Raw genomic sequence first — 25,200 nt, forward strand, 5'->3', positions numbered from 1 at the left:
CGGGGGCCTGCAGGGAGGTGGCTTCATCACTGCCTGCAGGCATGAGGAAGCCTTCTGCAGTGCCTGTGTCAGATCGCTGATCTGTTACAGCGATCTGTGATGTGTCAGATCAGTGATCTCATACATAACAGTGATGTCCCCCCTGGGACAGTGTAATAAAGTTAAAAAAAAAGTGTAGAAATAATTTATAAAAAAAAAAATCGCTAAATAAATTTAAAAATAAATATTCCCTAATAAATTCATTTATTGGAAATAAAAAAAAAAACAATAAAAGAACACATATTTAGTATTGCCATGTCCGTAAAGACCCGCCCTATAAAACTGTCCCATTAGTTAACCCCTTTAGCGAACCCCTTAAAAAATAAAAATAAAAACCAAAGCAAAAAACAATGCATTATTATCATACCGCCGAACAAAAAGTGTGATAACGCGCGATCAAAAAGACGGATATAAATAACCATGGTACTGCTGAAAATGTCATCTTGTCCCGCAAAAAACAAGCCACCAGACAGCATCATCAGTAAAAAATTAAAAAAGTTATAGCTCGCAGAATAAAGCAATGCAAAAATAATTATTTTTTATATAAAATTGTTTTCATTGCATAAAAGTGCCAAAACATAGAAAAAGACATAAATGAGGTATCGCTGTAATTGTACTGACCTGAAGAATAAAACCACTTTATCAATTTTACCACACGCGGAACGGTGTAAATGCACCCCCCAAAAGAAATTCTTGAAATGCTGGTTTTTGTTCATTGTGCGTCACAAAAATCGGAATAAAAAGTGATTAAAAAATGTCACGTGCCCAAAAATGGTACCAATAAAAATGTCAACTCATCCCGCAAAAAATAAGACCTCACATGACTCGGTGGGTAAAACTATGGAAAAATTATAGCTCTCAAAATGTGGTGATGCAAAAACTATTTTTACAATAAAAAGCGTCTTTTAGCGTGTTACAGCTGCCAAACGTAAAATCCTGCCTAAATAGCAAATCAAACCCCTCTTTATCACCCCCTTAATTAGGGAAAAATAATAAAATTAAAAAAAAGTATTTATTTCCATTTTCCCATTAGGGTTAGGGTTAGGGCTAGGGTTAGGGCTAAGGTTATGGTTAAGGCTGACATTAGGGTTAGGGGTGTGTTGGGGTTAGGGTTGGAGTTAGAATTTGGGGGTTTCCACTGTTTAGGCACATAACGTGCTCTCCGAACGCAACATGGCATCTGATCTCAATTCCAGCCAATTCTGCGTTGAAAAAGTCAAACGGTGCTCCTTCCCTTCCAAGCTCTGCCATCTGCCCAAACAGTGTTTTACTCCCACATATGGGGTATCAGCCTACTCAGGACAAATTGCAAAACAACTTTTGGGGTCCAATTTCTCCTGTTACCCTTAGGAAAATAAAAAATTGGGGGTAAAAAATATCATTTTTGTGGAAAAAAAAAATATGATTTTTTTATTTTCACACCCGGGCGTTATAAACTTCTGTGAAGTTCTTGAGGGTTCAAAGTGCTCACCACACATCTAGATAAGTTCCTTGGGGGGTCCAGTTTCCAAAATAGGGTCACTTGTGGGGGGTTTCAACAGTTTAGGCACATCAGAGGCTCTCCAAATGTGACATGACACCCGCAGACCATTCCATCAAAATCTGCATTCCAAAACGTCACTACTTCCCTTCCAAGTCCCGACGTGTGCCAATACAGTAGTATTCTCCCACATATGGGATATCAGTGTACTCAGGACAAATTGGACAACAACTTTTGTGGTCCAATTTCTCCTGTTACCCTTGGGAAAATAAAAAATTGGGGACTAAAAGATCATGCTTGTGGAAAAAATATGACTTTTTTATTTTCACGCCCAGGCATTATATACTTCTGTGAAGCCCTTGGGGGTTCAAAGTGCTCACCACACATCTAGATAAGTTCCTTGGGGGGTCTAATTTCCAAAATGGTGTCATTTGTGGGGGGTTTCCACTGTTTAGGCACATCAGGGGCTTTCCAAACGTGGCATGGTGTCCGATTCAAATTCCAGCCAAAAAAGTCAAATGGCGCTGCTTCTCTGCCATGGCTCTGCCATGCGCCCAAATAGTGGTTTACCCGCACATATTGGGTATCAGCGTACTCAGGACAAATTGCACAATAACTTTTGGGGTCATGTTACCCTTGGGAAAATAAAAATTGGGGGTGAAAAGATCATTTTTGTGGAAAAAATATGATTTTTTATTTTACGGCTGTACGTTATAAACTTCTGTGAAGCCCTGGGAGGTTCAAAGTTCTCACCACATATCTAGATAAGTTCCTTGGGGGGTATAGTTTCCAAAATTGTGTCATTTGTGGGGGGTTTCCACTGTTTAGGCACATCAGGGGCTTTCCAAACGTGGCATGGTGTCCGATTCGAATTCCAGCCAAAAAAGTCAAATGGCGCTGCTTCCCTTTCGAGCTCTGCCATGCGCCTAAATAGTGGTTTACCCCCACATATGGAGTATCAGCGTACTCAGAACAAATTGCACAATAACTTTTGGGGTCATGATACCCTTGGGAAAATAAAAATTGGGGGTGAAAAAATCATTTTTGTGGAAAAAATATGATTTTTTTCATTTTATGGCTGTACGTTATAAACTTCTGTGAAGCCCTGGGAGGTTCAAAGTTCTCACCACACATCTAGATAAGTTCCTTGGGGGGTCTAGTTTCCAAAATGGGGTCACTTGTGGGGGGTTTCCACTGTTTAGGCACATCAGGGGCTCTCCAAACGTCCGATCTGAATTCCAGCCAATTTTGCATTGAAAAAGTCAAACGGCGCTCCTTCCCTTCTGAGCTCTGCCATGCGCAGAAACCCCCCACATATCAGGTATCAGCGTACTCAGGACAAATTGCACAATGACTTTTGCAGTCCAATTTCTCCTGTTTCCCTTGGTAAAATAAAAAAAATGGACCTGAAGTATTTTTTGTTATGAAAAAAAGTTAAATGTTCATTTTTTTAAACATTCCAAAAATTCCTGTGAAGCACCTGAAGGGTTAATAAACTTCTTGGATATGGTTTTGAGCACCTTGAGTGGTGCAGTTTTTAGAATGGTGTCACTTTTGGGTATTTTCTATCATATAGACCCCTCAAAGTGGCTTCAAATGTGATGTGGTCCGTAAAAATAAAATGGTGTTGTAAAAATGAGAAATCGCTGGTCAAATTTTAACCCTTATAACTTCCTAACAAAAAAAATTTTCGGTTCCAAAATTGTGCTGATGTAAAGTAAACATATGGGAAATGTTATTTATTAAGGTTTTTGTGTGCCACAGCTCTGTGATTTAAGGGCATTAAAATTCAAAGCTGGAAAATTGCAAAATTTTCAAAATTTTTGCCAAATTTCCATTTTTTTTCACAAATAAACGCAAGTTATATCAATGAAATTTTACCACTAACATGAAGTGAAGTACAATATGTCTCAAGAAAACAATGTCAGAATCACCGGGATCCATGAAAGCGTTCCAGAGTTATTACCTCATAAAGGGACAGTGGTCAGAATTGTAAAAATTGGCCCAGTCATGAACGTGAAAACCACCTTTGGGGGTAAAGGGGTTAATATTACCTGCTCATTTCCTCCCCTACCTGCAATGTGTTGGCATATGCAACAGAAATGGACTTATTGTTTATGTAAAGGAGGACTTACACTAGCCGGACAGCAGATGGCGATAGTGTGAAGTTATATGTTTGCTGTATTGTGGGGAGGGAAGCTCTCTTGTTGTTGTTACCTTTTACTTTCGTTTTTGACTGTATTATACCAGCAGCAGGGCTGTGTGTTTCTGAATTCTTATCTCATGTTTACCCATAAGAAGTAAATGCTGCTTACTCAAGATAACTTGCTAAGTGAAGTTCTCCTGTATACCGGTGGATTCTTATAAGATACATTCTGCTACAGGTTATGGGACCAGACACCCAGGATAGAGAAACCCAGGAGATAAATCCAGACACCGGAGAAGCAGATAATCTCTGTTAACAGAAGGAGATAAAACCCAGTGAACAGAGGCTGAAAAAAAAATCCAGATACAGAGGGAAAAAGGAATTTATGTTCCAGGAACTGGATGACTGCACACTGGGGATAATTACAGAGAATCACCACACACAGGATATACAGGAACTCAAGAAGAAAGAAGAAAGAAGAATATCTTCATAAAACAATTAAGATTATATAAAAATGATGTGCAGCACTGAGCTGAAACTCACAGAAGCTAAGCTGAACAGTGAAAATTATCAGTTATGGAAATTTAGAATTCAAAAAAATTTTGCCTAGATAAGTGGCTCTTCCAACATAACTGCCATCAACAAAGGATTGCGGAAGCATATTGCCATAAAATACTACCATTTTATTAAAGTCAATACAAAAGACACAAAAACACAGACAAGTGTAAGATAAAAGGAGATGAGTATCCAATAAGACACCACAAAGTACATATGCCCTATAAAAGTAATGTACTCAATGCTAACACCATGCACATCGTCTGTGAAGCATTGCAATCAAGATGATTAATAGATAAGGCTAGTTTCACACTTGCTTTTTTTTGCAGCGCGTTTTTCCCGCAAAAAAACGCATTGAAAAAACGCATACATAAGCATACAACTGCTGCGTTTTTTTCAAGCATTTTTATGAGCATGCATGAAAAAAACGCAGCGTTTTTATGCGTTTGTATGCGTTTTTAGCGCGTTTTTACCGCGTTTGCGTTTTTTTCCAACATTTTTAGGTGGCCCCTCACACTACCCAAACCCTGACTTTACTAACCCTAACCCTGACCCTAACCCTAACCCTAACCCTGACCCTAACCCTAACCCTGACCCTAACCCTTAACCAAATCATACTTAACCCGAACCCAAACCCTAAACCCTAACTAACCCTAACCCTAACCCTGACCCTAACCCTAACCCTAACCCTGACCCTAACCCTAACCCTGACCCTAACCCTAACCCTAACCCTGACCCTAACCCTTAACAAAACCATACTTAACCCTAATCCTGACCCTAACCCTGACCCTAACCCTTAACCAAACCATACTAAACCCTAACCCTGACCCAAAACCCAACCCTAACCCTAACCCTGACCCTAACCCTAACCCTAAACCCCCTTAACTAACCCTAACTCTAACTCAAACCCCTAAATTCCATGGTTAAAAAAAAAAAACGCATATGCAAAAAAACGCTTACATGAGCATGCCAGTGCGCACATATGCGCATCCATAGGCTATAATGGCCATTTTTAGCGCAAAACGTGCGCATATGTGCGCATGCGCTTTTTTGCAGGGCCAAAAAATGCAACATGATGCGTCTGGAAAATCCAATCGCACACCCCAAAAAAACGCAGCGCATGAAAATCGCATACATGCGCTTACAAGCGCGCAGGTATGCGCACCCATGTTAAATATAGGGGAAAAACCGCATGCGCAGGTTAGCGTTTTTTTCCAGCGCTAAAAAACGCAAATGTGAAACCAGCCTTATACAGCTAAATCACACCGATATAAAGCCCATATAGTACATTTCATGATGTTCCCACCACAAAGTGGGTGGACAGGGCTAACATAATTTGCACAGAAACTCGAGCAATGATGAGATACTGCTAATTACTGCCATATATTAATACCTAAGTGGTAGTATATCCTAGGAAAGATCTAGTATCTGGCAATTAAGCAAGACATGTCCCTATATAGCACTAGGGCAGCTCCATAGTGCGGCAGAAATTGCTCCTATAAAAAGATGACAAGTAACAACTAAGTACAAAATTGGTTATACTGTGAAAAGGATAGCTGTATGCATGTCATATTGGGATATGCAAGGTATACTGCATGCTAGCATGAGAGATGACAACCCAAAAAGGAGTAAAATAAGATAGAACATACGACCTATGGGTATAAAAGTCCCCGACGTGCATTTCGCGTAAACTTCGTCCAAGGGGGTAAGTATGCTCTATCTTATTTTACCCCTTTTTGGGTTGTCATCTCTCATGCTAGCATGCAGTATACCTTGCATATCCCAATATGACATGCATACAGCTATCCTTTTCACAGTATAACCAATTTTGTACTTAGTTGTTACTTGTCATCTTTTTATAGGAGCAATTTCTGCCCCACTATGGAGCTGCCCTAGTACTATATAGGGACATGTCTTGCTTAATTGCCAGATACTAGATCTTTCCTAGGATATACTACCTCTTAGGTATTAATATATGGCAGTAATTAGCAGTATCTCATCATTGCTCGAGTTTCTGTGCGAATTATGTTAGCCCTGTCCACCCACTTTGTGGTGGGAACATCTTGAAATGTACTATATGGGCTTTATATCGGTGTGATTTAGCTGTATTATCTATTAATCATCTTGATTATAATGCTTCACAGACGATGTGCATGGTGTTAGCTTTGAGTACATTACTTTTATAGTGCATATGTACTTTGTGGTGTCTTATTGGATACTCATCTCTTTTTATCTTACACTTGTCTGTGTTTTTGTGTCTTTTGTATTGACTTTAATAAAATGGTAGTATTTTATGGCTATATGCTTCCGCAATCCTTTTTTGATGGCAGTATGGAAATTAAAAGTAGAGATGTTATCTAAAGATGATTTATTGGAAGTAATCAATACAGATAGACCTGATGAAGATAATCAGACATGGCATAGAAAGAATAGAGAAGCTAGAGCCACCATTAGCTTATTAGTGGATGATTCTCAATTAATACACATAAGAAATGAAGAGACAGAGAAAGGAATGTGGGATGCATTGAGAAAATTACATGAAAGACCCAGTTTAAATTACAAGTTATTTCTATTAAGAAAGCTTTACAGTATGAGATTGAGCGCAAGTGATGACATGCAGAAGCACATATTCTCAATGATGGAAGTAATATCACAGCTAAGGTCTATTGGTGAAGACATTAAAGAAAGTCATGTAGCAGCAATATTATTTTGCAGTTTACCAGATTCGTATACAGACTTGATAAATGCCCTAGAGACAAAACCAGAAAAAGACATCACATTAGAATTTGTGAAGATCAGACTCATAGATGAATATCAGAGAAGAAAAGAACAAACAAATGATTCTTCCACTGAAAAGGACAGTGGGAATGCTCTTAAAGCTACAGAATTTAAAAACAAAACCCTATAATAAAGAGACAGGAGAATGTTTCAGATGTAAGAAAAAAGGTCACTTACAGAAAGACTGTACCATATGGAAAGCAGAACAAAAATTACAACATAAAGAGCATACACAGAAAGTGAAAAACACAATTTCCGATTCATGTGAGACTATTTGGAATGGCACATTTAAAGTAACAGACAAGAAATCATCACTTGGTTGGTTTCTTGATTCAGGAGCAACGAGTCATATGACAAGTGACAAGAATTTCTTCACTGATCTTGATTTAGATAAGAAAGAAGCCATTTATCTTGCAGATGGAAGCAAAATAACTGCAGAAGGTATATTACAAGGTATGCTAAACTGTTCAAACAAGTTCGGACAAGATTCAAAGATACTTGTACAAGATGTGTTGTATGATCCAAAATTGTAAGGTGGATTGTTATCTGTGAAGCGTTTAACAGCCAATGGACTCACTGTAAAATTCAAAGACAATGAGTGTGCAATTCTAGCAGGAAACAAGGTGATAACTAATGTCAAGGCAGATGAACATTTATATCATCTTGACACACCAAAGGAACAGATGAAGGTATCTACCCATGATCACAAGAACTGTATTCACATGTGGCATAGACATCTAGGACACAGACACCCTGACAGTATAAGGGAACTACAAAGAAAATAATTGACAAAAGATCTAAAAATATCAGATTGCTCAATTACCGTAAGATGTGAATGTTGTATAAAATCTAAAGCCACAAGAATATCTATTCCAAAAGAAAGTGAGATGAAAAGCAAAATACCACTTGATTTGGTGCATACTGATGTATGTGGACCCATGAAAGTGACATTAGGAGGAAATAGATACATGGTGACTTTTATAGATGACTACTCAAGATACACAGTCACATACTTAATTAAGAACAAAAGTGAAGTTTTTGATAAACTTGTAGACTACGTAACAAGGTTGAGTAACAAATTTCAAAGGAAGCCAATTGTCATCAGAAGTGATAATGGAGGTGAATTTACAGGTCACAAAATAGAAAACTACTTAAGACAAAATGGTATAGAACACCAGAAAACTGTTCCGTACACACCTGAACAAAATGGAGTAGCAGAAAGGAAAAACAGAACTCTGACAGAAATGATGAGATGTATGCTGACAGATTCCAAACTACCAGAGAAATATTGATGTGAGGCAGCAATGACAGCTACATATCTACAGAACAGACTTTTTTTCCAGAAAACTGAAGAAAACTCCATATGAACTGTGGCAAGGTATGAAACCAAGTGTCAATCATTTAAAAGTTTTGGATGTAAAGTTTTTATATTCATTCCAACAGAAAAATGTTCCAAACTTCAAAACAGATCCATGGAGGGAATATTTGTTGGATATAGTGAAAATTGCAAGGGATACAGAATCCTAGATCCCAAAACAGACAGAGTCACGGTGAGTATCAGTGTGACATTTATTGAGGATCTAAATGAAGACACTATGATTTCAATTGACACAAAAAATGAGAAAAACAGCAGTGACATAACTGAAGAGGTATCTGATGAGAAAGTAGCTGAAATTAATGAAGAACAGAATACTGAAAATGAAGAAATACAACTAAAAACAGACACAGAACCAAGATGTTCAATGAGAGAGAACAAAGGTAAACCACCAAAACATCTCTCATACAAGACAAGCACAAGTAATATTTATGAACCTACCTCTTGGGAAGACATATCTAAACTCGCTAAAGAAGAAGCTAATAAATGGATAGAAGCAACAGAAACAGAAATGAAATCCATGCATGACTCAAATACATGGACACTGACAGATTTACCAGAAGGAAAAAAAGCCATAGGATGTAAATGGATTTTTAAAGTAAAATACCAAACAGATGGCACACTTGAAAGATACCAAGACTCGTAGCTAAAGGGTATTCTCAAAAATATGGAGAAGACTATGATGAGACATTTGCTGCAGTTGTCAAACATACTACAATCAGAACTTTACTTACAGTTGCAGCAATGAAATAGATGGAACCGATACATCTGGATGTAAAGACAGCATTTTTGAATGGAGATTTAACAGAAGATATTTACATGGAACAACCTCCAGGATTCAAAGATGAAAGAAAGCCAAACAAAGTTTGCAAATTACAGAAAAGCATATATGGTTTAAAGCAAGCAGCTAAAGCGTGGAATGACAAAATCACAGAAGTGTTTACAAATGAAAATTTTCAAAGAAGCAAAGCTGATCTGTGCTTGTACACAAAAAGGCTGATGAATAGATGGATTTATGTACTCATATGTAGACGACATTTCGATTTGTTCTGAACAAGAAAGAGATAAAGAAAGCATTCTAAAAATCCTGAAGCGACATTTTGAAATCAAAAACTTTGGAAATGTGAAGTATAATTTCTTGAAGGATTATCCTACTGAAGAAATGACAGCAGACATCTTCACGAAGGCGTTGAATGCTGATAAACACCAGAGACTAATAAAAAGTTGGGTTTGACTGAATAAGTCCTTACTGTTGAGAAAGGGTGTTGGCATATGCAACAGAAATGGACTTATTGTTTATGTAAAGTAGGACTTTACACTAGCCTGACAGCAGATGACGATAGTGTGAAGTTATATGTTTGCTGTATTGTGGTATTGTGGGGAGGGAAGCTCTCTTGTTGTTACCTTTTACTTTCGCTTTTGACTGTATTATATACCAGCAGCACTGCTATGTGCTTCTGAATTCTTATCTCATGTTTACCCATAAGAAGTAAAAGCTGTTTACTCAAGATAACTTGCTCAGTGAAGTTCTCCTGTGTACCGGTGGATTCTCAAAAGATACACTCTGCTACACAACGATCACGCCAAGGAAATTCTTCTATGGAAGTTCAGTTAACATCTCCAGTCTAAGTTCCAATGTCCTTGAGACTACTGTAAAGCATTTGTTTAAATGCTGTTAGTATTAGCTTAATTTCGTTAGCTGTACCCATACCCATAATCATGTACACAAAAAGTAGGATAAAAAAAAGAATAATCAGAAAATAAAAATATATAAAAAAAAAAAGAATATGTATTACCATCTGGTTTACATTAGCAACAAATTAGCTGATACATTACCCCTGTAGTTGCAGAAAAAGTTTAGGTGACCAGTGTTGGAAGAGAAGTATAATTATTTCTTGGACGTGTCAAAAGTGCTTTTAAAGATAATAGTTCAACTCCTCTAATCACAGAGCAACAATTTTACAGCCATTGAACATAGTGGGCTTCTGATTAGTTTTAAGGATGATCTGGCACTTTTCTGTAGGGCACTGAAGTGGAAAGCACTGGATAGTTAAAAGCCTGCTAAAAAAAAGGAAAGTTTCCCTAGGATAGGAGTACAGATGTAAAGGGAATCTGTCACCTGGGGCATTTTTAAACTATTACCGTAATATGAGCATACAGGTGATAGAATTGTTCAAATAGTCATACCTGCATACCTCATGAGAAATCATCTTTTAATTCTGTAAGTTAAGGATTTCTGTGTCTGTACTGTTACACATTAACATTATGGCTGGTCCAAATAATCAGGGCAATTGTTACCACCCACCTTTCGTGTCTCCCCTTTTTCCCTCATAGATTGTAAGCTTGTGAGCAGGGCCCTCATTCCTCTTGGTATCTGTTATGATCTATGTGATTATTGTTATGCTGTAATGTCTATCATCTGTACAAATTCCCTCCGAAATGTAAAGTGCTGCGGAATATGTCAGCGCTATAGAAATAAAATTTATTATTATTATTATTATTATTATTATTATTTCTTCCAGACTCAGGGGCGTGGGGTGCCTGAAAGTAAACTCTGTCACCGGAGTCCATTTGTGTGACATCCTCCTCCCTTCAGCATCACTGGGCCGTTTAACATGTACTGGTGGCCCCAGAATCCCACATCTGAGCCCTGCAATATCATGATAATACTTACCTTGTCCGCCCTTCTATGGCCATTGGCTTCACTGAAGTACCAGTGACTAGATGGCACCTGCACAAAAGGACAATGAATGCAATGCCCATAAAAGGGTGGAAAAGGTATGCATTATCATGCTAATGCAGGTTGCAAGTGCGTAATTCCGGGACCACCAGTACACATCACAGGACCCTGTAGAAAGAGTTTAAGTAGGACATCCAAATGACATACGTATGCGATCCGTATGCATTCGATTTTAACATGAGGTTTTACATAAGAGTTATTCTCTATGTCATTTGAAGATAGTTTTCAAAGTAAAAAGTCTTCAATAGATAGATAGATAGATAGATAGATAGAAATATGTGAGTGACATATATAATTGGTGCAGTGCTTGTATAGCTTACTGCTTGGGGTCTCCCAAAATTTTGATAACCAGCAGAGGGAAAACGGACAGCTGGGAGCTGATGTTTATAGCCTTGGGGACCCCCAAAAAATGATGTGGGCCCTCCTATAATGAATAACCAGCAAATGCTAGGCAGACAGCTGCAGGCTGATATTAAAGGGCTAGTAATGGACCATGGATATTGGCCCCATCCCAGACAAAAAAAATCAGCTCTCAGCTGCCCCAGAAATGGCGCATCTATAAGATGCACCAATTCTTACACGTAGCCTCCACAGTAGTCCGCTTTCCCTCTGCTGCTTAACAGAATTTGGGGGGATCTGATGCCATTTTTTTCTTTAATTTATTGATTTATTAATTAAATGCTTGAGCATTAAACTACACACGCACTCTAATAAGTATATAAGTCACTGACATATTTGTAGCTATCTATTCTATGTGTATATACCAATTCTTTTCTAGTCTACTCTGACGGGTAACGCTGTTTATTTACTGTACTCGGCTGATGAAATGTTGGGTTTCCTGTGAGATGGGTGTGTAAAAATTGGACTGCACACGCATGGTCCGAGTGCCCTGCAATTTTTTTCTTGCACCCATTGACTTGTATTGGCGATTGAGATCCAAAATTCACATCCAGTCGCAGCATGCTGCAATTTTTTATCAGTCTGATCTCAGTCTGATCACAATCTGATCCAAGCTGATAAAAAAATTGCAGCTAAGCACTGGATCATTGAATAACATTGGTCCGAATACAATCCAATTTAATTGTGAAAGAGCCCTAAGGGGTTATTCGGACACAAGCAGATATCCAGAGCCGCTCATGTTACAATCCCACACACCTGCCAAACCTTCCCATTACACTCCTCTTAGTTGCTTAACAAGAAGTGGCAAAAATACATTCAGGACTTATGTAGACAATTTAAGGGCTATTTCTGCAGCTCTCAGGTTTATAGTTCATAGTATGCGGTATTATTATTATGTGCTTACCATATTATACCACTACATTATGTGCCATGTTAAAAAGAATGCTGCAATTTCTATTCATAGAATACAAGATACAGTGCCTACAAGTAGTATTCAACCCCCTGCAGATTTAGCAGGTTTGATAAGATGCAAATAAGATGCATAAATCTTACAAACCAAAAAGTTATGTTGCTCAGTTAAATTTTAATAAATTTTAAACATACAAGTGTAGGTCAATTATTATTCAACCCCTAGGTTTAATATTTTGTGGAATAACCCTTGTTTGCAATTACAGCTAATAATCGTCTTTTATAAGACCTGATCAGGCCGGCACAGGTCTCTGGAGTTATCTTGGCCCACTCCTCCATGCAGATCTTCTCCAAGTTATCTAGGTTCTTTGGGTGTCTCATGTGGACTTTAATCTTGAGCTCCTTCCACAAGTTTTCAATTGGGTTAAGGTCAGGAGACTGACTAGGCCACTCCAACACCTTGATTTTTTGCCTCTTGAACCAGGCCTTGGTTTTCTTGGCTGTGTGCTTTGGGTCGTTGTCTTGTTGAAAGATGAAATGACGACCCATCTTAAGATCCTTGATGGAGGAGTGGAGGTTCTTGGCCAAAATCTCCAGGTAGGCCGTGCTATCCATCTTCCCATGGATGCGGACCAGATGGCCAGGCCCCTTGGCTGAGAAACAGCCCCACAGCATGATGCTGCCACCACCATGCTTGACTGTAGGGATGGTATTCTTGGGGTCGTATGCAGTGCCATCCAGTCTCCAAACGTCACGTGTGTAGTTGGCACCAAAGATCTCGATGTTGGTCTCATCAGACCAGAGAACCTTGAACCAGTCTGTCTCAGAGTCCTCCAAGTGATCATGAGCAAACTGTAGACGAGCCTTGACATGACGCTTTGAAAGTAAAGGTACCTTACGGGCTCGTCTGGAACGGAGACCATTGCGGTGGAGTATGTTACTTATGGTATTGACTGAAACCAATGTCCCCACTGCCATGAGATCTTCCTGGAGCTCCTTCCTTGTTGTCCTTGGGTTAGCCTTGACTCTTTGGACAAGCCTGGCCTCGGCACGGGAGGAAACTTTCAAAGGCTGTCCAGGCCGTGGAAGGCTAACAGTAGTTCCATAAGCCTTCCACTTCCGGATGATGCTCCCAACAGTGGAGACAGGTAGGCCCAACTCCTTGGAAAGGGTTTTGTACCCCTTGCCAGCCTTGTGACCCTCCACGATCTTGTCTCTGATGGCCTTGGAATGCTCCTTTGTCTTTCCCATGTTGACCATGTATGAGTGCTGTTCACAAGTTTGGGGAGGGTCTTAAATAGTCAGAAAAGGCTGGAAAAAGAGATAATTAACCCAAACATGTGAAGCTCATTGTTCTTTGTGCCTGAAATACTTCTTAATACTTTAGGGGAACCAAACAGAATTCTGGTGGTTTGAGGGGTTGAATAATAAATGACCCTCTGAATAAACTTTTCACAATTTAAAAAAAATTAAACAAAGAAATAACATTCTTTTTTGCTGCAGTGCATTTCACACTTCCAGGCTGATCTACAGTCCAAATGTCACAATGCCAAGTTAATTCCGAATGTGTAAACCTGCTAAATCTGCGGGGGGTTGAATACTACTTGTAGGCACTGTATGTACACTGCTCAAAAAAATAAAGGAAACACTACACACTCTTACCGAGCAGACACATGGATGGTTGTGACCTGCCTATCATTTCTACCTGTTGTTTATTCCATTGGCACAACAGCAGGATAAATTGAATCACAATCAGTGTTCATTTCACAGAAGTGTGACCGACCTGGAGTTACATTTTGTTGTTTAAGTGTTCCCTTTATTTCTTTGAGCAGCATATATATATATATATATATATATATATATATATATATACACACACACATACGGTATAGTATAGCTTTCCACAAGTCTTTTACACTGCTTTTGGGTGACCTTATGACACTCCTGGTACAAAAATTTAAGCAGTTTTTTGTTTGATGTCTTGTGACTATCCACCTTCCTCTTGATTACATTCCAAAGGTTTTCAATGGGGTTCAGGTCTGGAGATTGGGCTGGCCATGACAGGGATTTGATGTGGTGGTCCTTCATCCACACATTGACTGACCTAGCTGTGTGGCATGGCGCAATGTCCTGCTGGAAAAAACAATCCTCAGAGTAGGGGAACATTGCCTGAGCAGAAGGAATCAACTGTTTTTCCAGGATAACCTTGTATGCGGCTTGATTCACACATCCCTAGCAAAGATTAACCTGCTCAATTCCAGGATTGCTGAAACATCCCCAGATCATCACCAATCCTCCATCAAATTTTACAGTGGGTGCAAGACACTGTGGTTTGTACTCCTCTCCAGGTCTCCGTCTAACCATTAGATGACCAGGTGTTGGGCAAAGCTAAAAATTAGATTCATCAGAGAAGATTACATTACTCCAGTCCTCTATGGTCCAATCCTTATGGCCTTTGGAAAACTTCAGCCTAGCTCTCCTTTGCTTCTCATTGATGAAATACTTTTTTCTAGCTTTACATTACTTAAGCCCTGTCTCTAGGAGCCTGTTACAAACTGTTCTTGCCTTGCACTTCACCCCAGCTGCCATTTGCCATTCCTTTTGTAGGTCACTTAATGTCATCCTTCGGTTGCTGAGTGACATTTGAATAAGATGACTGTCATCCCGGTCATTGGAGAGTCATTTTCTCCCTCTGCCAGTCTGTAGCTTTGTTGTCCCCAATGTCTGCTGCTTAACCTTGTTGTAATAGATTGCCGTCTAAGAAATTTTAAGGATGGAGGCAACATGACGTTCACTGTATCCCTCTGCTAGTAAAGCCAGAATTGAGCCCTTCTTTTCCTCACTCAAGACTTTTATTTTCAACTCCTTTGGCATGATTAAAAGTCATTTTTTCATTCCTCTAACTTTTGGGATATTACTAGCACTTGTTTTGCCATCCAGCTTGTCCTATCGCAAGAGGATTGTGAACACCACAGCAAGGTTATTGTTTATGCTTTCCTTCGTCAAATAAGATTTGGTTCAGGTGATCACCTAATCAGAAGCACATTGAGTAGAATAAGGTGTACTCTGGTTGGAATTAGACTGACACTGGAATGGAATGGCTGTCAGACATGTAGAGAAGCTGATTTTTATAAAACTGTGCAGTGGTCTCTTAATTTTTGCCAGAGCTGTATATACAGTGGGGCAAAAAAGTATTTAGTCAGTCAGCAATAGTGCAAGTTCCACCACTTAAAAAGATGAGAGGCGTCTGTAATTTACATCATAGGTAGACGTCAACTATGGGAGACAAACTGAGAAAAAAAAATCCAGAAAATCACATTGTCTGTTTTTTTTTCATTTTATTTGCATATTATGGTGGAAAATAAGTATTTGGTCAGAAACAAGCAATCAAGATTTCTGGCTCTCACAGACCTGTAACTTCTTCTTTAAGAGTCTCCTCTTTCCTCCACTCATTACCTGTAGTAATGGCACCTGTTTAAACTTGTTATCAGTATAAAAAGACACCTGTGCACACCCTCAAACAGTCTGACTCCAAACTCCACTATGGTGAAGACCAAAGAGCTGTCAAAGGACACCAGAAACAAAATTGTAGCCCTGCACCAGGCTGGGAAGACTGAATCTGCAATAGCTAACCAGCTTGGAGTGAAGAAATCAACTGTGGGAGCAATAATTAGAAAATGGAAGACATACAAGACCACTGATAATCTCCCTCGATCTGATGCTCCACGCAAAATCCCACCCCGTGGGGTCAGAATGATCACAAGAACGGTGAGCAAAAATCCCAGAACCACGCGGGGGGACCTAGTGAATGAACTGCAGAGAGCTGGGACCAATGTAACAAGACCTACCATAAGTAACACACTACGCCACCATGGACTCAGATCTTGCAGTGCCAGACGTGTCCCACTGCTTAAGCCTGTACATGTCCGGGCCCGTCTGAAGTTTGCTAGAGAGCATTTGGATGATCCAGAGGAGTTTTGGGAGAATGTCCTATGGTCTGATGAAACCAAACTGGAACTGTTTGGTAGAAACACAACTTGTCGTGTTTGGAGGAAAAAGAATACTGAGTTGCATCCATCAAACACCATACCTACTGTAAAGCATGGTGGTGGAAACATCATGCTTTGGGGCTGTTTCTCTGCAAAGGGGCCAGGACGACTGATTCGGGTACATGAAAGAATGAATGGGGCCATGTATCGTGAGATTTTGAGTGCAAACCTCCTTCCATCAGCAAGGGCATTGATGATGAAACGTGGCTGGGTCTTTCAACATGACAATGATCCAAAGCACACCGCCAGGGCAATGAAGGAGTGGCTTCGTAAGAAACATTTCAAGGTCCTGGAGTGGCCTAGCCAGTCTCCAGATCTCAACCATATAGAAAACCTTTGGAGGGAGTTGAAAGTCCGTGTTGCCAAGCGAAAAGCCAAAAACATCACTGCTCTAGAGGAGATCTGCATGGAGGAATGGGCCAACATACCAACAACAGTGTGTGGCAACCTTGTGAAGACTTACAGAAAACGTTTGACCTCTGTCATTGCCAACAAAGGATATATCACAAAGTATTGAGATGAAATTTTGTTTCTGACCAAATAGTTATTTTCCACCATAATATGCAAATAAAATGAAAAAAAAAAAACAGACAATGTGATTTTCTGGATTTTTTTTTCTCAGTTTGTCTCCCATAGCTGAGGTCTACCTATGATGTAAATTACAGACGCCTCTCATCTTTTTAAGTGGTGGAACTTGCACTATTGATGACTGACTAAATACTTTTTTGCCCCACTGTATATGTCCCCAGAATGTGTGTCCCCTTTCCCATTCCTGTCTCAAAAGTAGCGTTTTCTGTCACTATAGAGCCCACTTAACGTAAAAATATTCTGATTTTGATTAGTTAAATAAAATGGACCATTTTTAAATCAATCGGTCAATTGATCCCTATGAGTCTGATTCCAAAGAAATCCCACTGGTAGCTGAGGTTTCCTCTGCAGCGGCCACTACAAGGCATACAATTTGTGGTATAAAGATTACCACTAGTGATGAGCGAGTATACTCGTTGCTCGGGTTTTCCCGAGCATGCTCGGGTGTCCTCCGAGTATGCTGGCATGCTCGGAGGTTTAGTTTGTGTTGATGCAGCTGCATGATTTGTGGCTGCTGGACAGGCTGAATTCATGTGAAGAATGCCTGTTTGTTAGGGAATCCCCACATGTATTCAGGCTGACTAGCAGCCGTAAATCATGCAGCTACTTCAACAAAAACTAAATCTCTGAGCAAGCCAAAATTCTCAGAGGACACCTGAGCATGCTCGGAAAAACCCGAGTAATGAGTATACTTGCTAATCACTAATTACTACTACTGGTATAAAAAAGATTACTACATAAACCACTAGTTTATACAAACTACAAAACACTAACACACAGATAGGCCCGGTTCACCAAAGCAAAACTTTAAAAGGGGTTTTGAATTTTTGATTCATTTATAATAAACGTAATAAACTTCATCTAATATATAAAGCTCAAAGTGTGTATGTGTGTGTGTGTGTATGTTTGTTTGTATGTCCGGGATAGGCATCCACACCGTCGCAGCTACAGCCACAAAATTTGGCACAGTCACACGTCTGGACCCCGAGAGCGTCCTAAGCTATGTTGTGAGGCGAAATTTTAACCCCGCGCATTCCAATTCACCAAACAATTTTGCCCCTATCTACATACAGGGGGCAAAAGTGTGTGCGCGTCAAGCCCCGCCCCTCATTGTGATGTCACAATGCTCCTATTTGCATACTGGGGAAGCAGTGTGTGCGCGCCAAACCCCGCCCCTCATTATGATGTCACAATGGTTGCCATGGCGACGCTGATATCATCAAAGGTTGCAAGCCCCGCCGCCGCTCATTATGATGTCATAATGGTTGACTATGAGATGGAGGATGTGTGATGAGTATATGGGCACCGGACTATGGGATGGAGGATATGTATGATGGGTATATGGGAACGGCACTATGGGATGGAGGATATGTATATGGGCATGGGACTATGGGATGGAGGATATCTATGATGGGTATATGGGAACGGGACTATGGGATGGAGGATGTGTGATGGGTATATGGGCACTGGACTATGGGATGGAGGATATGTATGACGGGTATATGGGCACAGGACTATGGGATGGCGGATATGTATATGGGTACGGGACTATGGGATGGAAGATGTGTGATGGGTATATGGGCACTGGACTATGGAAGAGGATATGTTTGACGGGTATATGGGCACGGGACTATGGGATGGTGGATATGTATATGGGCACGGGATTATGGGATGGAGGATGTGTGATGGGTATACGGGCACTGAACTATAGGATGGAGGATATGTATGACGGGTATATGGGCACGGGACTATGAGATGGGGGATATGTATGATGGGTATATGGGCACTCGACTATGGGATGGAGGATATGTATGATGGGTATATGGGCACGGGACTATGAGATGAAGGATGTGTGATGGGTATATGGGCACTCGACTATGGGATGGCGAATATGTATGATGGGTATATGGGCATGGGACTATGGGATGGAGAATATGTATGATGGGTATATGGGCATGGGACTATGGGATGGAGGATGTGTGATGGGTATATGGGCACTCGACTTTGGGATGGAGGATATGTATGATGGGTATATGGGCACGGGCCTATGGGATCGTGGATATGTATGATGGGTATATGGGCACGGGACTATGGGATGGAGGACAATTATAATTTTCTATAACTAACCACAGTTAGTTACTATGCCCGGGCAGCGCCGGGCTCTTCAGCTAGTTTATAATAAACTTAAACACATATATTTGGGGTTAAACAAAATTCTGCTACGATTTACACTGCGTTTGGGCATAAACTACAAGTGGAAGAGAGTGCCTGATGCCTAACCACTTGTTCAGATAGAGGATTAGTACAGAGAGGGAAGGGTTCTTAAAAAAGCCTCACCTACATGATGAGGCATCTTAATTCAAAGCAAAGCATGAGCTTCGGTGAAGTACATACCTGATAAAACAGGAGAGATCTGAGGCTCCTCCTGCTCCCTCTTCAGCTGCGGTCTTGGCCTCTTCCTCCCTCTCCCGAGCAAAAGGGCTAGCTGGCTCCCTGCAAAGAATCTGACAGCAGCACCAGCAATGTCACCGAATATTTCCACACCGTCCCATGAAGTGTTTAGCTGTCCATTCCCCAAACACTGGAGAGAATGACAGCATTTCAAAAATTCCTGGCCTTTGAAATGCTGCCATTCTGACCAATGGAGCTGGACAGTTTAAAAAAAAACTGATGGCTGTGGCTGTCCCACAGAACATGCTTCCCAGCCACCACTACTTTTCAAGGCGGGCTATCTCTGCCCTGCACAAACATGTTGTGGACAAAATCAGGTGTTCACTGCACAACGCGATCAGTGGCAAGGTTCACATTGTGAGGAACTGAAATACTTTCCCAGCACAGATGACTAGTTACCTCAATTTATGTTGTATTTACATGCAATGACCTTATCTGGTGGGGGAATATGTGCCTTTATTTCTCTCGGCAGGGGGGCCACTTGGGTTCACACCACTCCAGACTGGCCGGAGACTTCACTGGCTGTGAATTCAATTTTCATTGGTTAGAGGGTTGGGAGTAGAGTTGAGATACTTGATGGGGGAGTTCAGTTGTGTCTGGGGATCTGAAGCGAAAGGAGCAGAGTTAAGGCTGCTCCTGGAACCCATGAATGGACTATCGAACTTGGAACTAAGTTTTCTCGGGCTTCGGTCGTGAGATCTATATTCCCCTAGGAATTAACCCATGGACTATTTTTACTGACTTGTTGCTGATCCCGTGGACTGGGGGCATTACATTGGGGTCATCTATCTGGACTTACTGAAATGCTTGTATGGATACAAATAAAACTTGTTGCATCGTTAACCTGCCTAGGTGATTACTAACACCCACCACTCTAGATCTTCACACACATAATCACCAGTAAGCACATGCAGGGGCGTTACATTTCCCTATTGCCCACTGGGTAAACATAATGGCAGCTGGGCCTTAGGTGGATGAAGTTGTGGCACATAACATACCACCACCGAGGATTGCTGGACGTTTCTCTGTCCATGTGGAGCACCCGCCAGGACCAGGGGTTACTCGGTACCAGGCTCAGTCAGTTCGTAAAGGGATGTGTCACGGCAGCAGTGACCCGGTCCGTGGCCCTGGGCGTCCAATAAAAATGATGAAAAGGGGTATAAAGTTTATAAAAGATTTGTGACGCCACCTGTGGTTTTCGGCAAATAAGGTGTTAGCCGACGCTGCAGATTCAGTCCGCTGGGGCCGTTGTTGATGCAGCAGAGTTGGTTCAGCTCTCCACAGGCAGAGCTGGGTCCCAGGGCAGTTGTTGTGATATGATTTAAGATGGTGGTAGTGCAGTGCAGAGTGGATGACACAGTAAATGAATCTGAGGACACAGCAGGGTGCAGTCTTTACACTTTTAGATATAAATAATGAACTGGGTGCACTACAATGAGAATTCTAGCAATATCCACTAAAGTAAGGTGCTACTATATGCATGGAAAAGTGTTTACACTTTTAATCACAGTTCTGTTGTTACAGTCCCAAGCCGGGGTGCTGCGTCCTCCAGGTTTGTGGTCAGGACAGCTCTCAGGTAGCTTGGGTTGTACGTTGCCAGGGCTCCCTTTGATGTTCCTTTCCTGGCCATCTCACTAAATGGGCTAACACCTCTCCTGCCCTGCGTCTTCACACACAGTGTCCAAAGCCAGCAGACTCGGATCTTGTTGGGCGACATTGGTCAGACCCCTGGATCCAATATGTCTGCCTTTTCGGCGAATGAGTGTGGGGTCGGCTGCAGCACTAAAAGATACTGCCACCTCCGGTTTTCTAGCTGAGTCCTTAGTTTCTCCACTAGTTTTGGGGCCAGTCCCCTAACTGCGACCGGGTCCCTCCACCTACCACGCTGACAGACGCGGGCCCCACGGATGTATTGCTCACTATCTGTGCCTCCAAGACCTCTTCTTCCTGTCCTCCTGGAGTTTTCCTATATTCACTCCGCCTCTCTCACTCTCTTTAGTCTGGAGACAAGCTGCACTCAGCTTCAATCTCCACAAGATACTCCTTCTCTCTCCCTCCTCACTGATTTCTGTCCTCTTACACCATTCTCTGACTCACTCTTTCCAGAACAATCTCTCTACCTCAGCACTAACTCCTCCCACCAGCTGTCACTCCCTTAAGCTCTGCCCCTTCTCTACTTTCTCCACCCACACCCTCTAATTTACTCCCCCTGGCCAGATGGGGACTATTGTTGGGTGCTGGTGTGCTAGTTCTGGCAGTGCCCCTTCCTTACCTGAGAGCTGAGTATCACACCTCTGGATGAAGTGCAGTACCCTGTGGCAACCGAGACCACAGGGGCACCACACGTTTCCTCCTACTACTACTCTGCTTCCTCCACCACCTCCTCATCCACTCACTGTAACACCTGCACCACCAACTTCAGCACAGCCAGTGGGAAACGACTTTTTGTGAAATTCATCTGTTTGGGGGAAAGATCCAACATCACACAGGAGCTGTGGATGGGGATTAAACAACAAAATGTACAGTCATTGATTGCACTGAACTTCAACGGGTGAAATCTCGTAGCATTTTTGGGTCTAGCTGGTTTTCCACAAATATCTTCCCTGGTGCATGTGCTGAATTTGGTGATGCAGAGCTTCCTCAAAAATTACCCCGATGTGTCAGAGCTGCTGCAGAACATGTGGGCCATCTGTGCACACTTTCAGTGTTCTCATCTTGCTGCTGCTCACCGGGCAGAAGGCAATACTGGAGTTTCAGCTGCAGCACACACTGGTGAGTTGCTCTCTGGAGCAACACTACTTCATGACCATCGAGTGGGCTTACATGCGGGACGTGTGTACCGAGTTGCAGTGCTTCGAGCACTCTCCCAAGATGGATAGCGCTGATGACGCCATCATCAGCATTGCTATCCTACTTCTATGCCTCCTTAAAAAATGCTTCAGGCGATGATGGATGAGGTGGTGGCAGAGGAGTAAGAGGAGGAGGAACAGGGACCACACCTGGCTTGGAGGGTGGACTCCTGTACCAACAGCGGCCAGGGGCACAACTTTCCAGCCAGGAGACACTTTTTAGGGAGAAATTGTGTTCACAGCAGGATGGCACTCAAAGCTTCTCATGGACATCACAGGAGAGTTGGCTGGGGGATACAGAGGAACCAGACGATACACCTCATATCGAAGACAGTTTGTCAGCTGCGTCTGGGCAGCCAGGCACACATGATATAAGAACATGCTGCTGTGCCAGCGCAACAACTGCTGAGTTGTGCAGATTGTTACCAGTGCTGATTACTGGGTGGACATCCAGCTGGATCATCGCTACAAGGGCAACTTACCATCCTTACTTCCATCACTGAAGTGAAATCGGAAAATGCGGGAATACAAGCATATGATGGTAGGAGCACTACTGATGCCATTCCCATCCGACAGCGAGGGCTCAGTGGAAGAACAAGGCAGAGGAGGAGGAAGTCGCCAATGTAGTTGAGAAAAATGAGGATGAATGAACTCATGCAGATCAACATCCAACACTGCGGAGACACCATCACATGTTTCTCAACGCAGTGATTCTAGGGCAATGCCCCCACCCTTATGGGAAATATGTAAATAGATGCAAAACACAAGCCGCGGAGACACCATCACATGTTTTTCAACGCAAGCAATGACTAGCCAGGTCTTTCCCCAGGAGGGAACAACCACTGGAAGGGCAGTCTCCAATGAAGGAAACCACCTATGCCAAAACATGGTATCCATCCACAGACAGCTGTTTCGGGGTATTGCCCCTCATCAGTGTGGAGTAGGAAACTGGCCAGTAGGAGCAATGTCTAGTGGAAGACTGTGAAAAATGATGAATGAACTCATGGAGATCAACATCCAACACTGCGTAGACACCATCACATGTTTCTCAACGCAGTGATTCTAGGGTAATGCCCCCACCCTTATGGGAAATATGTAAATAGATGCAAAACACAAGCCGCGGAGACACCATCACATGTTTCTCAACGCAAGCAATGACTAGCCAGGTCTTTCCCCAGGAGGGAACAACCACTGGAAGGGCAGTCTCCAATGAAGGAAACCACCTATGCCAAAACATGGTATCCATCCACAGACAGCTGTTTTGGGGTATTGTCCCTCATCAGTGTGGAGTAGGAAACTGGCCAGTAGGAGCAATGCCTAGTGGAAGACTGTGAAAAATGAGGATGAATGAACTCATGGAGATCAACATCCAACACTGCGTAGACACCATCACATGTTTCTCAACGCAGTGATTCTAGGGCAATGCCCCCACCCTTATGGGAAATATGCAAATATATGCAAAACACAAGCCGCGGAGACACCATCACATGTTTCTCAACGCAAGCAATGACTAGCCAGGTCTTTCCCCAGGAGGGAACAACCACGGGAAGGGCAGTCGCCAATGAAGGAAACCACCTATGCCAAGACATGGTATCCATCCACAGACAGCTGTTTCGGGGTATTGCCCCTCATCAGTGTGGAGTAGGAGACTGGCCAGTAGGAGCAATGCCTAGTAGAAGACTATGAAAAATGAGGATGAATGAACTCATGGAGATCAACATCCAACACTGCGGAGACACCATCACGTTTCTCAACGCAGTGATTCTAGGGCAATGCCCCCACCCTTATGAGAAATATGTAAATATATGCAAAACACAAGCCGCGGAGACACCATCACATGTTTCTCAACGCAAGCAATGACTAGCCAGGTCTTTCCCCGGGAGGGAACAACCACGGGAAGGGCAGTCTCCAATGAAGGAAACCACCTATGCCAAAACATGGTATCCATCCACAGACAGCTGTTTCGGGGTATTGCCCCTCTTCAGTGTGGAGTAGGAAACTGGCCAGTAGGAGCAATGCCTAGTAGAAGACTGTGAAAAATGAGGATGAATGAACTCAGTGGAAGAACAAGGCAGAGGAGGAGGAAGTCGCCAATGTAGTTGAGAAAAATGAGGATGAATGAACTCATGGAGATCAACATCCAACACCGCGGAGACACCATCACGTTTCTTAACGCAGTGATTCTAGGGCAATGCCCCCACCCTTATAGGAAATATGATGTCTCTTATACTTCCCTCTGACTGTATTCCAGTTCCTAATGTTTACAGACGTGTTTTTATGATTATTGCCTGCGGTACTGCTACATGTATAACAATGCATTATCGCTCATTACTTATGGTATTGCCACTTGAATGTGTTACCATTGTATAGATAACTGTATATATTCCCTCATGTTCTTGTAAGGTAATACTGCATGTATATTATGTGTCATTTGTGTATGTACAGTTAGGGAAAGTTAGTGCATCCTTTATTGGGACATTAGAGGAGGGCACTCTTAGTATATAGTTTCCCCATAGCCTGGGTAGTTGTAATTATGTTGCGGGCCACTAGGTGGGAGTATACTAGTGTGGCCTGATAGTAGGTTTTTAGAGGGTTAATTGTAGGAGGGGCTGCCGAGAGTAAGGTTAGTGAGGAAGGGTGGTTTAGTCAGACGGGGCCAGGGTGCCCAAGAGTCCATACAGTTGTGGCCAAAAGTATTGACACCCCTGCAATTCTGTCAGATAATACTTCACCGCTGGTGTGTGACCTGCCACACCAGCGGTGGATGCCGTGTTCACACAGGTCCTGCTGCCACCCACCAATGACAGACATTTGAAACTACAGCCAGCTGCTGTTCTTACAG

The sequence above is a fragment of the Dendrobates tinctorius genome, unplaced genomic scaffold (assembly GCF_039654945.1).
Source record: "Dendrobates tinctorius isolate UK_male_01 unplaced genomic scaffold, ASM3965494v1 ptg000060l, whole genome shotgun sequence".
NCBI lineage: Eukaryota > Metazoa > Chordata > Amphibia > Anura > Dendrobatidae > Dendrobates > Dendrobates tinctorius.